The 15,823-nt window shown below is 36.1% G+C and overlaps 1 long non-coding RNA gene across 1 annotated transcript; it reads left to right on the top strand.

Annotated features, from left to right (window-relative positions):
- The first annotated feature begins 2,186 nt into the window (after window positions 1-2,186).
- LOC122757695 lies at window positions 2,187-4,497 on the top strand. The gene is made up of 2 exons (XR_006357810.1): window positions 2,187-3,095; window positions 3,914-4,497. It is a non-coding gene; the product is annotated as an uncharacterized LOC122757695 (long non-coding RNA).
- Window positions 4,498-15,823: the final 11,326 nt, after the last annotated feature.

Here is a 15,823-nt window from a genome sequence, read left to right as displayed (position 1 = left end):
AGTTCTACAACAGCCAACACAATTTAAACTTAAACTCTTTAAGCTTCTTTTTATGAACTCTATAGATCTATAAATACGAATTTTGTTCAGATTCAAATGAAATTATATAAAGTTGTAAATCTTTAGAACCAGTTTAAGTCGTAAAGCTAAGCCTTAAGCCCTTGACTATTACGAATTCTCCACAGCTTTAATCATCAACTTCTATAGCGATTTTCCTTCAGTTTACAAAACGATATAAAGCGCAAGACTCATTAAAATTTGTTACACTTGCCAGTGCAAGGACACTGATACGCTGCCAAAACTTGAGAGGGAGGGGTAAGAGAAGAGCTCAAAACAAAATAGCTCCCGGCCAAGTGCCGGTGGCAGTGGCAGTGACTTTGATTGATGAAATGAGTAAACAATAAAGCGACGCGAGGAAAATAAATTTGAAATATAATAAACAGAAATAAAAAAGAAAACAATGAAATAAAACTGAAACTGAAACTGAAAGTGAATCGAAGCGCATGAACAAAACAAATAATAAATAGCTTATGACATCAGCCGCAGTCGATAAAGCTCATCAAGTGTAAGGGGCGGCAAAATGGGGCATGACGGCTCTGATTGGCATGGGCGTGGGCGTGGGGCGTCGGGCGTAGGCGTGCCTTAGTTAGCTAATTTCTGGCTTAAACCCAAGCACACAAACCACGCCAACAGCTAGTGACAATTGAAGCACTTGAAAGTTCAAACGAGCTGAGCTCAAGTTCGAGGCAATTGTGGCATTATTGATGGCCCATAGGAAATGTAGATTTATTAATCATTATAGAAACAACGACTGATCACCTTTTAAACGGCGCTAAAAACCTTTCACGCTTTAAGCCAACGAAGGTCTGCCTTCGTTCAGCTCAGCTCAATGTAATTTCCTTAGGCAATGCCAATGGGGCTGAGCGCCAAACGATTGCCCTTTAGCTCTCCACATAACTGATTTGTGCACTTTATGGATTGACAGTTATCTCTATTGCTTTTTCAATTCAATTTGCCATTAGGCATTAGCCAAAGAGTCATTGGAAACAATTTCCAACTCATATTTGGGACAAATTTGGCCATTTGCCTGATGACAAATATTATATGAAAAATACATATGAGTGGATTATTTTTTAATTCCACTACTGAATGCTTATAAGTGAGAGTGCTCTAGACGAAAGTGCATGACTTGGAGATACCCTGATAACTGTTGAATCTCAGAGTTGCTTCTACAATTTCTTTTACTCCTTATGCGAATTTCTTGATAAAATATACAGAGCTTAAGAATCCAGCCAAAATCTGTGTATTCTTCCTAGTAACTTTTATAGCAGCAATAATTTTAAAGAAGCAACTAAAATCAATCAGCTGCATCAAAGCTGACAGAGCCAAGCTTGTGAGGGCCTTTGCCCGATCATTATGTCCAATGCCATTCATAGCAAGAATTGAAACATATTCTGCAGAGCAGACAACAGCGACAGCAAGTCAATGCACAAAATGCGGGTGTGGGAGCCAATTGCTGGTTATCTGTAGCCAGCCGAACGGAAACGCCAATGGACAGTGACATGTGGCAAAGGCTGCATGCTGAGCGGCAATGTGTGTGGCTGTTGGCCACATGTGGCTAGCCAACACAGCATATGAACAAGCACCACCACAACCACCACCAGCAGCAGCAGCAGCAGCAGCACGAATGTTGTTTATTATGCGTAAATAATGAGCGACATTAAAAGCAAATGCTCTGGCGTTGCGTTGCGTTTCGAGCATCGAACATCGCTCATACGCCCCATTGCTCGCTGGCGGTCAGCAACATAAAGTTGATCATTTTACACTTTGTCTGCGACGCAGACAGCCTAGCTAACAACAACAACAACACACGAATGCATAGAGCACTCGCATGTGTGTGTGTGTGTGTGTTTCGACGAAAAATCACAGCCACTTATTAATAAGGCGCCCAGTCAAGGAGATGCTATGGTCAGAATGTCGTCAAAAATGTTCAGATGTGAATTCTTTCAAGTTTCGTGACTAATTTGCATTGATGCGACTTGGAAATTAATAGATCAGTTTCATATCCATCAAGCATTATGATCGCTGAGCACTGAACTGGTTTCCCCCTCACGCAGCACACAACGATAATAGTGTTCAAGTGGAAACAAAACTTGTTTTAGAGTTAGTGAGAAAAAAAAAAAAAAACGCAGCTAGAGAAAAATACTAAACTCAAGTGTCAAATAAACATTTTTGAAAAATTCATTTGGCGCCAGTTGGAAAATTTAGGCGCCAGCTGCGGTTCGCAAATATTTACAAATAAAAAAAAAAAATGTAAATAAAATGAAAATAAATAAATAACACAAATTAACTTATTAGTGAGCGCTTCAACAGCTACAGCAATTGGCCAATAGTTAATATATAATATACATATAGTTCGATAGAACTCTGAACTTTGCGTAATTTAATGGACCTGAAAGGCAAAAGATACAGAATAAAATAAAAATTCATGATAGCTGCCCACGGATTAGCCAAAACCGCAAATCAACTCGTTTTCAACTAGCAAAATTTATGTAAACAGGAATCATCGCAAAAATAAAAAAAAAAAAAGAATTTATAAAATATGTAAAATTCTTCATGCGTCAAAAGTTAAATCGAATCAACATAAAACAAATAAATGTTGCCAATATTGAAAAGCGTGCAAGACATTAAAGCTGAAGACAAAAGACAACGACTTGTAGCTTCAATTTAGAGAGTTGCGTTTTAGGTTTTTACTTTCATATCAAGTTTTTCAAAACTTTGTCATAAATTAGATTTAAATGCTGTCTATAAAATACATCTCACAAATACATATACTGCAACAGGTGCAAAGAAATCAAAGACTGTGGCTGCAAATTCACTTTTATGTTTTAAAAGCAGCTTTTCGTGAATTTAAGTTGAGCTATTTGATCTCAACTTTAAAGTGGCCCAGGCTTTCAGATTGAAACCCGAAAAAATTCAAATTTCGAAGAGCTTCAAAGGGGTGAGGAATACATATTTTAAATTCAAATCAAGTTGAAGCAATAGGAGGAGGATAGAAACAAAAGCTGTGGAAAGTAAATGTCCATTAAAAACAGGTGAGGAAATTAGCTGGATGTTATATAATTTTATAACTGATAGAATTTATATAGTTAAACTAAATTAAACTGCCACGCGGAAAATAAAAGTAGTAAAATGAACATTAATGTGATTATTATTAAAAGCACATTAAAAGCTTTTATTGATATTTGATTGTTATATGTAATACATGTTATATGTTATGTTATGTATATATGTTATGTAGTAAATGCTCATTTAATGCTTATAAAATGTATAGTCTGATACACTTTATATTGCACTGCAGGCATGAGCTTTGATCAATTCATGATATATAATCAATTTATCAATGATTTAGAAAAGCTTTTAATGAGATTTAAATGCATTTTAGAAATTTCATATTGAACTGTAGCTATACATCAATAAAATCGTCAAGTTTGATCTTGATATTAATTTAAAAAGGCTTTTAACTGAAAAAATTTTATATTTGTATTTTAAAAAGCTTTAAATAGGCTTTTACTTTAAAACATAAAATATATAATTTCCAGTTTTGATACATATAAAATCTTTCTCTAAGTACTTTAATTAATTACTAACAAGTCCCATATGAAACTCTGAAACTTAATTATAATTGCTTTTGGCATAAGCAACATCCCCACAAACACTTAAAAATCGTAAGTGCTTTTGGGGTTTTTATTGGAATGCAATAAAAGATGGAAATGAATTGCTCTGAATGAATTGTGTGTGCTGCATGAGGGTCAATTTGTTGATAGGCATCGCATCAAGTTTGTCTTTTGCAACATGCAACATGCACATTGGCGTGACAAAGTAATTCACTTGCTCCGCAATCCCGTTTCAGGCGCTTTAAAGCCAGAAGCGTGCGTTGGCTCCACGGCTCGACCTCAACGTGAGGCACACAGCTTTCAAGCGAAACGACCCGGTCAAGTGGCTGGTCGGACTGTTGAAGTTGGACTCGTGGTGTGGCTCAACCAAATTGACGTCTGCTGCCGCCGACTGTTGACTGTGATCCACAGACAGACCACTGGCTGGCTGGCTAGCTGGCTGTTTGTCTGGCTGTCTGAGTGGCGCTCAAGTTGCTGTGCATGTCACGTCTGACCTTGACGCCTCCTTCTCAACAACAACAACAACAACAACAACAGCAAAAGCAAAAACAAATAAACAAACAAAAAGTGAAATGAAACACAAACTGAGCAGAAGATTATCGGTCAGCAAACGAAGTGAACAACCAAAAATAAAGCCATAAGCAATAAAACTCAAGCCGTGGAATGCCACAGATCCAATCCGATCTCTGACGTCAGCTGAGGTGCCAGCATATTCACACTTCGATCGCAACACTCGTAGACTTCTTAGCTCCGATTCTGACTTAATATCCGGCAGCCTCTTTCAGCTGTGTATAAATATATAATTATGGCCATAAAACCACACACACCCAGCTATCATAATTTTTAATTGCAATTTTAAGCCATGCTTTTATGATCTAATTAAAGCACGAGATCGTTACTTTGGATGAGCTAAATAGAATGCAAAGCCCACAGAATAATAATCATGATAATAAAGACTTCTCAACTGTCGTCCTTCGACTGTCGCAGCAGCCCAATCAGAAAGGACTGGCATATTTATGGCCATTGATTGGGGGAGCGAGCAACAGAGAGAGAGAGGGAGAGAAACACCATACGAAACGGTTCTATCATAAATCCATATGATTCCAGTTATTTGGTAACAGTTGCCCAACCAAACGACAACAAACCGTCGACCGCTTCCGATAAACAAAACTGCAAAAGCCAAATGTGAACCGAGTGCCATAAAAGATCCAAAAGACCTTAGATCCGTACTGAGCCGAAGAGCTGGGCACAGTGGGTTGAAAGACCAAACAAAAGGCTCTTTAAATGCACTCGAATGTATAAGAAAAAATAATATATAGCTTGGAAAACTATTTCTGATTTAAGAAAATACTTATGTAATATTTATTTATTAATTAAAAAATAATAAATACATTTTTTATTTAAAAATTGCAATATCTTAGATTAATTTAACTATAAGTTTATTATTTAAGCATAAATGAACCAAAGTAATTTTGGTTATAATTATCAAAAAAATTAATAATAAGTAAGAATTTATAGTAAATTATAAGCTATTATTTTTAATATTTTTATACTATAAAAAAAATATTATAAAAAAAAATGTAAATCTTTAAATCAAGCAGTCAAAATAAATTTCTATTGAGATTCTTTAAAAATTCTTACAAATCAGGTAATTTATAGAAAATGTAAAACTGGGCATAGTTTATATATATTTAGCTCAATTAAAGTTTCTTTAATTAAAACTACTTAGCTAAAAAAAATGTCTATAAAATATTCCATGTAAATAGTTTTTCCACCACCGTGCCACGACCTAAGACAGCCGTAAAACTGGGTAAAAGAAAAATTGCAATGTCTGAGGCGCGTTAAACAAAGCGCTTCCGTTCAGAATGGCTTAAACCTCTTTTGGGCTGGGGCGCAGCGCAGCGCATCACATCGCATTGAAACTGGGCCAGCATATAAACCATGGACCAAAAGCTAACGAAACAAACACAGAGCCCACAAACGAGCCGATGATGTCGACTTGGGCTCTGCGCTCAGCGCTCTCAAGTTCATTTTAACGGCTGGTTGGGCAGGCGATCGCAGACCTTCCAGCCAACAACAAAAGAAATACTGCACAAAACTGTAAAGCAGCTACAACAACAGCAACAACAACTCGTCACATAGTCTCAAATTTATTTGTTCATCTTGATCTATGAAAGCATAAAATTTAATGGAGCATTATGAAAGAGTCTTTATTTTTTTTTTTTTTTTTTGAGTGTAGAACAAAAGACGAACTACGCCGTCGACGTTGTCGTCGTCGTCGTCATCGTCGTCGCTGCTTGAGGTGCATTTTGAAGGAGGCGTTTACCAAGAGGCCAACACAAATGATGTTCTATGCAGTTATTTGACAGGCACTGACAGACACGGACAGAGACGAGCCGCGGCAGATAGACAGACGACAGCTGGACGTCAGTGCGTCGTCTCGGGTTAAGCATCATCAGCAACGGCAGCTCCGTTTGGACAGCTCTTGCACGTTGAACGCATTGTACGGCCGTGTTAATTACACATGCAAAATGGCAAATGGTCAGCTGGCAGCAACGCCCCCAACACCCCAGCCCACCCCAGCCCCCTTTTGCCACCAGCAGCGTTTGATAATTACAGCTAGTCAGTCAGTGGTTGCAGCTGGCTGCCCCACCACCAGCACCACCGCGTACCCAATTTAAATGGCGCCTGCGCAACCACAGCTGGGCCCATAGCCTATGGCTCCAATGGGGCGCAACCTGTGCGAGCAAACACATTCGAAAATCGCTGAGCCGCACAAAAAGCCAAGTATTTAACTGATTATGCCCAGCAGCCATGTTGATCTAATGAGGTCGATCTACAGCTGAGATAAGGCATAGTTGGAGTACAACTATGTAAGGGCTAAGAGGTTCACAGTTTGATCTAATTGAGCAACGCGCAACCTACCTCAAGCAGGCGTAATAAGTGATATTTTAAGAGCTGATTATACATAAACAATTAATTATAGTTTTTCTTTTACTTTTACTTACGTAAGCAGATGGTAATTTTATTGACTATAAACAGTAACATTAACATACTTGACTTGGCTTGCAACTAAATTATGAATATAAATATTCGCAAAAATCTTTTCCTGCCCACAAATAGCTCTCATAAATTTTAATATACTCATTCTCATTCCCTTTATAAAATTTCGATGCCATATATAGCTCTTAGCCTTTCTAAGTTTAGCTTTAATTATTCGCTAATTTTGTTACGTCAAACCAAAATGCTCTACAATTCACATAAGTTTAGATGATGATGATGATGGTGATGATGATGAGAGCACGTCGGACTCGAGACGTTCAACTTTATTCGCAGCCTCAGATGCGAGACGGCCTGGCAACGCGCTTCTGTAGGCGGATGTGAAATTCGGGTTTTTTTACCAGCAACAACAACAATAACAACAACAACAACAACAATATGGAGTAGTCAAAAGCTAAACAATAAATGTGACTGGAAAACTAGTTGCTGCGGCTGGAAATTAAGACTAGAATTTATTAGCGACTGTGGGGAGCTTTCGTTGTTCGTTGTAAATTGTCTGTGACTGTGACTAAAGAGTGTAGGAGAGCAGCTAAAGTGCTTTTTCTTCTTCTTCTTCTACTGAGCTAATTTTGTGCTAATTCAAGTGACTTGAACAGACTTTGGCAATGTGTAAAATGTATTTGTTTGTAGCCAAGACAAAGTCAGATCAAAATGTCCAAAGAAGGTCAGCATGAATCACAACCGTATACACACACACACACACACACACACTACATACTCTCAGACGGCCTACACACAATACACCAAATAGACAATTTCGTTGGCTGATTGAAGTCATCATCAGTTCTTGATGTTTATTGTAAGCAACGAGCAGATGCATAAATTATACAACTACAACGGTTCGATGACTCGCCAAAGACCACACAAACCCTAACACTATATTCATACCAATATACATATATATCTATATGAATGTGAAGTTCATCTTAACAATAGCCGCAAAACGCATTGAAACGCAGCATTCATTAATTTCCACTTAACTGTCAGCATATTAGTTTTATGTTCGATAATCACAGCATATATCGTATTATAATAGATCATGGTACTGTTTGCTCTTCTTCTTCTATTGTGGTTTATTGCTGCACTTTGTGGGGCGTTCACTTGTTTTTTCTGTTAACCCTGTAAAGTTTTGTCTGTAATTAATATTTTTCATAGTGCCGAAGGTCGCACTTCTGTTCGATGTGCAGGTAAGATCGTCAAAGTTGTTGTTTCGCTCTTCGAATGTTGTAAAATATTTGAAAGATTCTCATGGTGCATTTACACATGGAAACATAATTGTCAGCAGCTATGTTGGTTTAATTGATTAATGTTTGGCTTGGGTTGGCTCCTATTGAAAACTACACAGATGTTGGTTTCCAAATTATTATAGATCAATGTAGGTAGTTCTGCTTTTATGATGTATTGTAAATAACTTCATCGATTCTCCTGAAGATTAAATAATAGGCGAAGGTCGCTGGTAACTTAATAATTCTTCATAAAAAGAAATACACATGTAGTTTGAGAAAAGGGATGGAGATGGGGCTACAGATAGGAATGTGAATAGATAGATAGATACAGATACAGATACAGATACAGATACAGATACAGATACAGATACAGATACAGATACAGATACAGATACAGATACAGTTACAGTTACAGTTACAGTTACAGATACAGATACAGATACAGATACAGATACAGATACAGATACAGATACAGATACAGATACAGATACAGATACAGATACAGATACAGATACAGATACAGATACAGATACAGATACAGATACAGATACAGATACAGATACAGATACAGATACAGATACAGATACAGATACAGATACAGATACAGATACAGATACAGATACAGATACAGATACAGATACAGATACAGATACAGATACAGATACAGATACAGATACAGATACAGATACAGATACAGATACAGATACAGATACAGATACAGATACAGATACAGATACAGATACAGATACAGATACAGATACAGATACAGATACAGATACAGATACAGATACAGATAGACTCGGATATTCCCACAGTGGCATAACCGCTTACAGCACAATTCATTTGCATGGCATATGGCCACAGTTTTGTCTGGCTTTTGAATATGCATGAATACGGTAGGTTCCATTGTGAAGGTAAAGCGAAGAATATATAAATAAAAAATAAATGTAAAAATAAAATACGCCCACATAAATAAACGAGCGTTTTATTTACAACCAATCGACACTTTTACCGCACAGTGCTCTCTCTTTTTTTTTTTGTATCATAATTTTCTGAGATTTTTGTTGTTTTTTTTTTTATGCATTGGTATTTTGTGCTGATTTTTATTTTTATCGGCGTATAAATTTTAATGGCAGTTTAATTTGCTCGGCACCTTACGCCCCATTTGCATAACTTTTTGCAACAATGAGTTAATTTGCTCCTTTTTAGTCGCGGCGGTTGCCGCCGCCGACTCGTGCTACGTTTTAAATTTAACGTTCAATTAAATTTTATTGTTTCGTACATAATGAAGAAATAAAATGCGCCGCCGGCCAACAGCAGCAAACCAACAACAACAACAACAACAACAAGAGCAACAGCAGCAGCAACAACAACAACGGAGGCTGCAGCATGTCCAATCAAGCGATGCCACCAAATTGTTGCATACCGCAGCGCTGACCTTCGGAATTTGGTTTTTGGCTTTTTGGATTTAACTGCGCTGCACTTGATTTTTCAATTTCGATTTTAGCCAATACCCGGCCATATGCTTGCAAAACAGAGGGAATATCACTAATGCATAGCAAAGATAATCTTTGAATATATAATATTTGATAAATGGAATATTTATGCTAATTGCAAAAAAAAAAATAAAGAAAAAAAAAACTAGTTTGAATAATTTTTTACTTAGTGCTAATTATATTTAATTTATTTTAAAAAAAAAAAACACGTAAAAAATTAATTATATACTTTATATTTTATATATTACATTTTATATTTTATAGTTAATAATTTATAGTTACAATACTTTTATTTTAAATATTGATTCATATTTGTCAATTTAAATTTTAGTGTAAAACAAAATTTTAAAAAAATATTATTATTATTTTTTTTTTTTTCAAGGCTTCTTTGGGTGAAGCTTGAAACGATTTCGGGCTGTTGACCTGACAACCGGAGGCCGTGACTTGACCCATTATGATGTCGTGAAATCTATTTGGATACATTTTTCAATTGGAATTAGAAAATTCAACTTATTCGCACGCAAACGTTTAAGACTTTTTAAGACTGAAAGATGATCTATTAATAAGTGTTATCATCTATCATTTAGCTAAGTAAACCTATTATGTTGTCAGATTGTAGATCTGTTTACTCTTTACTGTTTACTGTTCTAATTGTTGATATTCATTTACTTTAAATGGATTTGGCAAAACTATCAAAATTAGCGAAAAAAATGAACTTCAAGGTCAAATTTTGCTAACTATGATAAGTTCTCAAACTAGAGAAATCAGAAATCAATCGCTTTCCTGATCTTTTTCCAGTCACCATGTATTGCTGTTTTAGTTATGTTTTAGGTAAAGGTAAAACATAGTCTTGCTTTTGCAATACTTTATCATGGATGCCAAACTTTTTTTCCTTATCGGGTATTTTGCAATTTCGCTGAGTTTCTTTGCGGTATTTGCCTTGTTGTCTGGCTGTCTGGCTGGCAGGCGGGCAACGCCCCAATCCAGAGTATCATTTGTTAATTATGCGTATTATTTGCAACATACTTTTATGGAACTGCCTCGGTCAAAGATTGAGCATGTAATTTAAAAAACGAAATTCAATTTTTTGCTGTTTCTGAGTAAGCGAGCTCGAATTGGCCTCTTTAAGCAAATGGATGAAAGACCTAAATACGTGACGCCGTGGGCAAGTCAAATATTTCTACAAGATTGCGCATACGCCATGTGTATGTGTGTGCGTGCGTGTGTGTGCGCCCTTTAACTACATTTGTATTTATTGCGAGGGAGCCCAATAAATATTTCCAAACAGTTGATGATAGCAGCGCATTCACTTAATTTTTATGATATTTCTGTTTTGATATCATTTGCTTTTGCTTTTGCCTACAATTTCCGGCTGCAGACTCCCCACGAAGCGCACGCATTTTAATGATAACATTTTTTGTTTTCTCTTCGGCTTCGGATTTGATTTTGTGGCTTAATTGCGTTTCAGTTGCGGTTTAATGAACTTGGCCAAAATGGCAAGGACATGCAGAGCACGGTTTGTCGGTGGTTTCGGTGGCTCGATTACTGATTAACATGCACCGTTTCGCTTGTCAGTAATCAATTAAAAAAGCGTCAAAAGCACCAGCAGCAGCCGCTTTTGTTTTAGCCACGTTAAGCAAATGCGTCAACATCTCATAGCTAAATTAATGATGGAGCCTATGCTCAATTTTCGACTCTCACAAAGATTAAACAAAAAATTCATAAATATCGTATCATATTTTTGTTGGTTTTTTTTTTTTTATTTTTTTTTTTTTTTTTTGGCAATACGCCCACAGCTGCAATTCCGGTTAAGAAGACAATTGCCAAAAAAATTAGAAGATGAGAAATAAATGTATTTAATTTTTGCACGTTACGCATTGTTTTCTAATTACTCAACTTGAACTTGGCGTTAATCAAGCGTTTGCGTTGATATTTGCTTATAATTGGTAATTGTATTATGACTATTTATAAAGCCTGACCTTTTGCGTTCTTAAGACATAGCCGAACGAGCGGCTACTGGCTCAAAGGCCGAGCAATTAACAGCTCTGCCAATGTTAAGTGCAAGTCTTTGGCGTTATTTCTTATTCTTCTTCTTCTTTATTATTGTTATTTTTTTCTTTTTCGCAGCTTTGGTTTTCGCATCTTCTCATCTGTTGCTGCTGCTTCTCCTTCTTAACTGTTTTTTTTTTTTTTTTTTACAAATAAGTACATTAAGTTTTGGCCATCTAATGAGACAAAGTCATATAAATAATCTCAATGATAATGATCTTGCTAGCATTGTTGTCTATATGATATACCCTGTTCCTTATAAGCTAAGAATCATAGGAGTATTATGATAAAGATGCTGAAGGAACTTTCCTTATCTAAATACTAACTAACTAATTTATGATTTGGTTGATTAAACTTTCCTTTAAAATGTGATTAAAATTCAAATAAACAAATAATTTAAAAAAATATATATTCGAATTTAATGATTGACATATTCTTTACTTATTTTTGTTTAATCTTGGGATTAATTTAATTGATAAAAAAAACCAAGATTTAGGGATTTAAATTAATTTCTGAATGAATCACTTTTATTTTGTGTTCAATGAAATATTTAAATATGTCAAAAATACTTTACTAAAAATATAGGGTATTTCCAGTTCAATGTTCCACTCCTGATTAAATCAATCATATTAATTTGATATTTTTGTTATTCCAATGGCATTTAATTCGCGTCAGACAAACAATTAAAAACGATTACAGTTCTGGCGATTCTTTGCTCCACACAGAAATAACTTTAAGATGCGCAAATTATTCTAAATTGAGTTGTTTGAATTGTCCGGTGAGTATTACGTACAAGTTTAGATGTGATGCTGCCAAATAGATGGATGGCAACAGGAAATCCCCGCAGCACATGCTGGCTGGCTGGCTGGCTGACTGGAGAGTTTGCTTAGCTAATGAATTGCGCCTGCCGGGCATAAAATTTCTAATGCAAATACCAAAACTCTGTGGAATGCCAACAATGTAAACACCTTCGAGCTACAGGTTAAGGTGCAAAATGATTATGATTTCAATTTTTAGCATGGGCTTAAAAAGTTTTTTTGGTTGCATTTTCAATATAGAAAATCCATCACCAATTGACAAATATCAAACATAATTGACTATGAATATTTATTAAATCAAGGCATAAATTCGCCGACTGCCTAATTTATAGTGAAAGTGTTTTATTTTTCATATTTATGTAACAGTATATATTTTTATTGAATTCATTTGAATGCGCCTGGGCCTGACCTGTCCACAAATTAATTAATTTAGATAAACAGGTCTACGATTAGCGCATAGCCAAATAAAGCAGAGAAAATTAGTCAATGATTTAACCAAATATTAGTGCATAGTCAAATGACACGAGCCGAAAATGGAGAGCTTAAGTGATATTTATTAGCTGACAAATTGGCAAAGGTGTTTTTCATTTTACTATAGAAGAAGAGCGCTGAAAAATAGATGTATGAAAATATATTTATAAAAATATGTTTGGAATTTTAGTCAATAGATTTCTGCATAATTTAAGCACATACGTATAATATTAAGCTTTAAGCTCTACTTCCGTAATTCAATTGAAAATTTAAGGAAGCTTTCTATATTACTGAATGATTGTTTATAGACTTAAATAACTTTGAAAATTATATAAAAGCTCTCAATCCATAAAGACAAAAGCTTAGCTGACAGAGCACTTAGCTTCGCAGAATGTTTATTTAAATTGTACGAACTTTCAGCTAGTGTCATTGCGTCTTAGGCAAACACTGGAACAGTAAACAAACTACTATGAACAGTCACACACTCACACGCACACACAGAGTTGAAAATACCAGAAATCAGAAAGAAGAACAAATAGCTAAGTTGACTTCTAGGGCACTTGAAAATGCCGAAAATAGATAGTTCCCTTTAAATGTAAGTACATCATATATCTGGCCTGGGCTCGAAACTCATCAGCATTCTTGTTGCGGCATACTTCCGATTGCCTTTTAAGAAGCAGAACAAAAGATCTAACTGGCCTGAGACAGATCTCAGTGTCAGGTCTTTAACAAGTGCGTAGCAGAAGATGAGACCCATGCGAAACAGGAAAAGAGACTGAAGCAACCACCACATGACATTAGAAATATGATAATGCCATATAGCCGACTTCTCTTACAACTGTAGCATTGTAATGGGGGCCCCCAAGTTGGCGGGCACGACTTGACCTCAGCGTGTTAATTGCTCTTTTCCAGCCAACTGTTAATCTCTGCCTAAATGCGTACAGCCAGAGGGCGGCCAGCTAATGTTAATGTTAATCTTAATGTTAATTGTAGTTGTCTATACGAGTGTGAGCGTGCGTGTGTGTGTGTGTGCTTGTAGATGTGGTGCTTCGCCCTTTGCTTATGCTCTCGCACTTGTCTTTCGCCGCGATGCTACCAATTGCGCGTATAATTGACCTCGCATTTATCTGCGTCCACTTCACCAGTTTTCTTTGCAGCCGTTTTTGGCCCAAAAGCGTGAGTTTTTCTTTAGCGGAAATTGGTTTTCAGCTGTTTATTATTGCTGTTGTTGTTGTTGTTGTTACACAACAATGTTGCAAGAATAATTGAGCTGCGCACTGTAATGTTTTCATTGCTGCCTGTCCGAATGGGAGCGCGCCGTGTCAATAGCCATCAATTATTTATATTAATTGTTAACTGAGTGCTGCTCGAAAATGCCAAATGATTGGCTTTGCTCGTTTATAATTATATACAAGCTTTATTATACATAAATAAATTCACAAGAGCTGTTCCATATTATATTTCTTATATAAATTGTTGTTTTATTGAAAGTAAACATTTTATTTTATTGTTATTTTTTTTTATCTATTTTATAATAATTTTGTTAATTAAAATAATTTATTATTATTATTATTTATTGCAACTATATATTATTATTTTATTTATTTATTTTTTTGCTTTGCTTTTTAATTATATTTAATTTTTAGGTGATTTCTTTTTAATTTAGTACAATATTTTTGTTTTAAATATTTTTATTTTTTAATTTTTTTATTTTTTAATGAGTTTAATATAGCACCACTTTATTATGCTTTTATGTCGATGGCTGCAGCTCTATAAATAAATGTTGTATACTTCTTGGAGGTTTTTATAAAATAAAAAATTTTAGACCTGAGCCGAAAAGCCTGCAATGTATTTATACCCAAAACCCATTTTCAATGGGAAATCAGGGTATAATGTTTTTGTTGAAATGTGTATAACAGGCAGAAGAAGGCGTGGCAGAACAAAGAAAGTACATATATTCTTGATCAGGGCGACGAGTTGAGTCGATTTATTTGTATTTTATACAATTTAAATTTTTTTGAGTTTAATAAACTAGTGTCTCTCCCCCTCTCTCTTCCCATTCGCCCTCAAGGTCACCACCCTCGCGAGGTCATTGCCCTCTCTAGGTCACCAGCCCCTCAAGGTCACTTCCTTCGCAAGGTCCCTGCCCCTCTCCCTGACCATCTCTATTTTTACTCTTATTAATCCAATAAATAATTCAACAAACTACAAAAAAAAAAAAAAAACTCAAAGGAAGCCTAAATTAAAAAGTAAAGTGCAAATATCTTTAGACGGAATGAGGATGGGGAATGGCTGACACAGGCTGACTGGCTATGTGGCCAAAAAGGCCTGATTCTACAAATTAATATATCAAACCATCATTAGTGTCAAAAATTTTCTAGGAAAGAAAAATATTATTCATATTCAATTGAGGAACGTGTCAAGATAACTGCTGAGGCTCAGCTAATAAGAGAAGAGAAACAATTGCGTGACAGCTGTCAATATGCTGAAAGAAAACTCTTAGCTGAGCCGAAGACTCGTAAATGAGTTGCAGCAGCAGCAGCAGCAGCAGGAGCAGCAGGAGCCGGAGCAGCCGCACGTCAGCTGGAATATGCACAATGTAAATTCGATTTTGTCTGCTGCTTCGACGCCTTCTTGTAAATATGTGTAGTTATGCATTTTAGGGCCCGGCTCCTTCAAGTGAGCATCTGCTGCTTGGCATACAATATCTGAACGGGATGCCGCCTTGAAAATAAACAAAGGCCAAAGAGCTGCGAGCACACACAGGCACACACACTCGCACACAAGTCGCCCTTATCGATACATTTGGCACACTTTCCAAGTGCTGTCCATATGCAACATAAGTACTCGATATATTGAAGGGCGAAGACGGAGCATCGACTGAGAGAAAAAGAGAAAGAGAGAGAGAGAGAGTGTGTGAGAGGGGGGAAGCCAAGTACAAGGATACCAAAAGCGAACGAACAGCGTACCACATGGCAGCCAGAAATGTCGATAAGATGTTGCTAAGAAGGGGGCACACACACACA

Source organism: Drosophila mojavensis, unplaced genomic scaffold, assembly GCF_018153725.1.
Source record: "Drosophila mojavensis isolate 15081-1352.22 unplaced genomic scaffold, ASM1815372v1 contig_80, whole genome shotgun sequence".
NCBI lineage: Eukaryota > Metazoa > Arthropoda > Insecta > Diptera > Drosophilidae > Drosophila > Drosophila mojavensis.
Note: the sequence above shows the minus strand (reverse complement) of the source record. Positions and strands in the feature narration are given on the sequence as shown.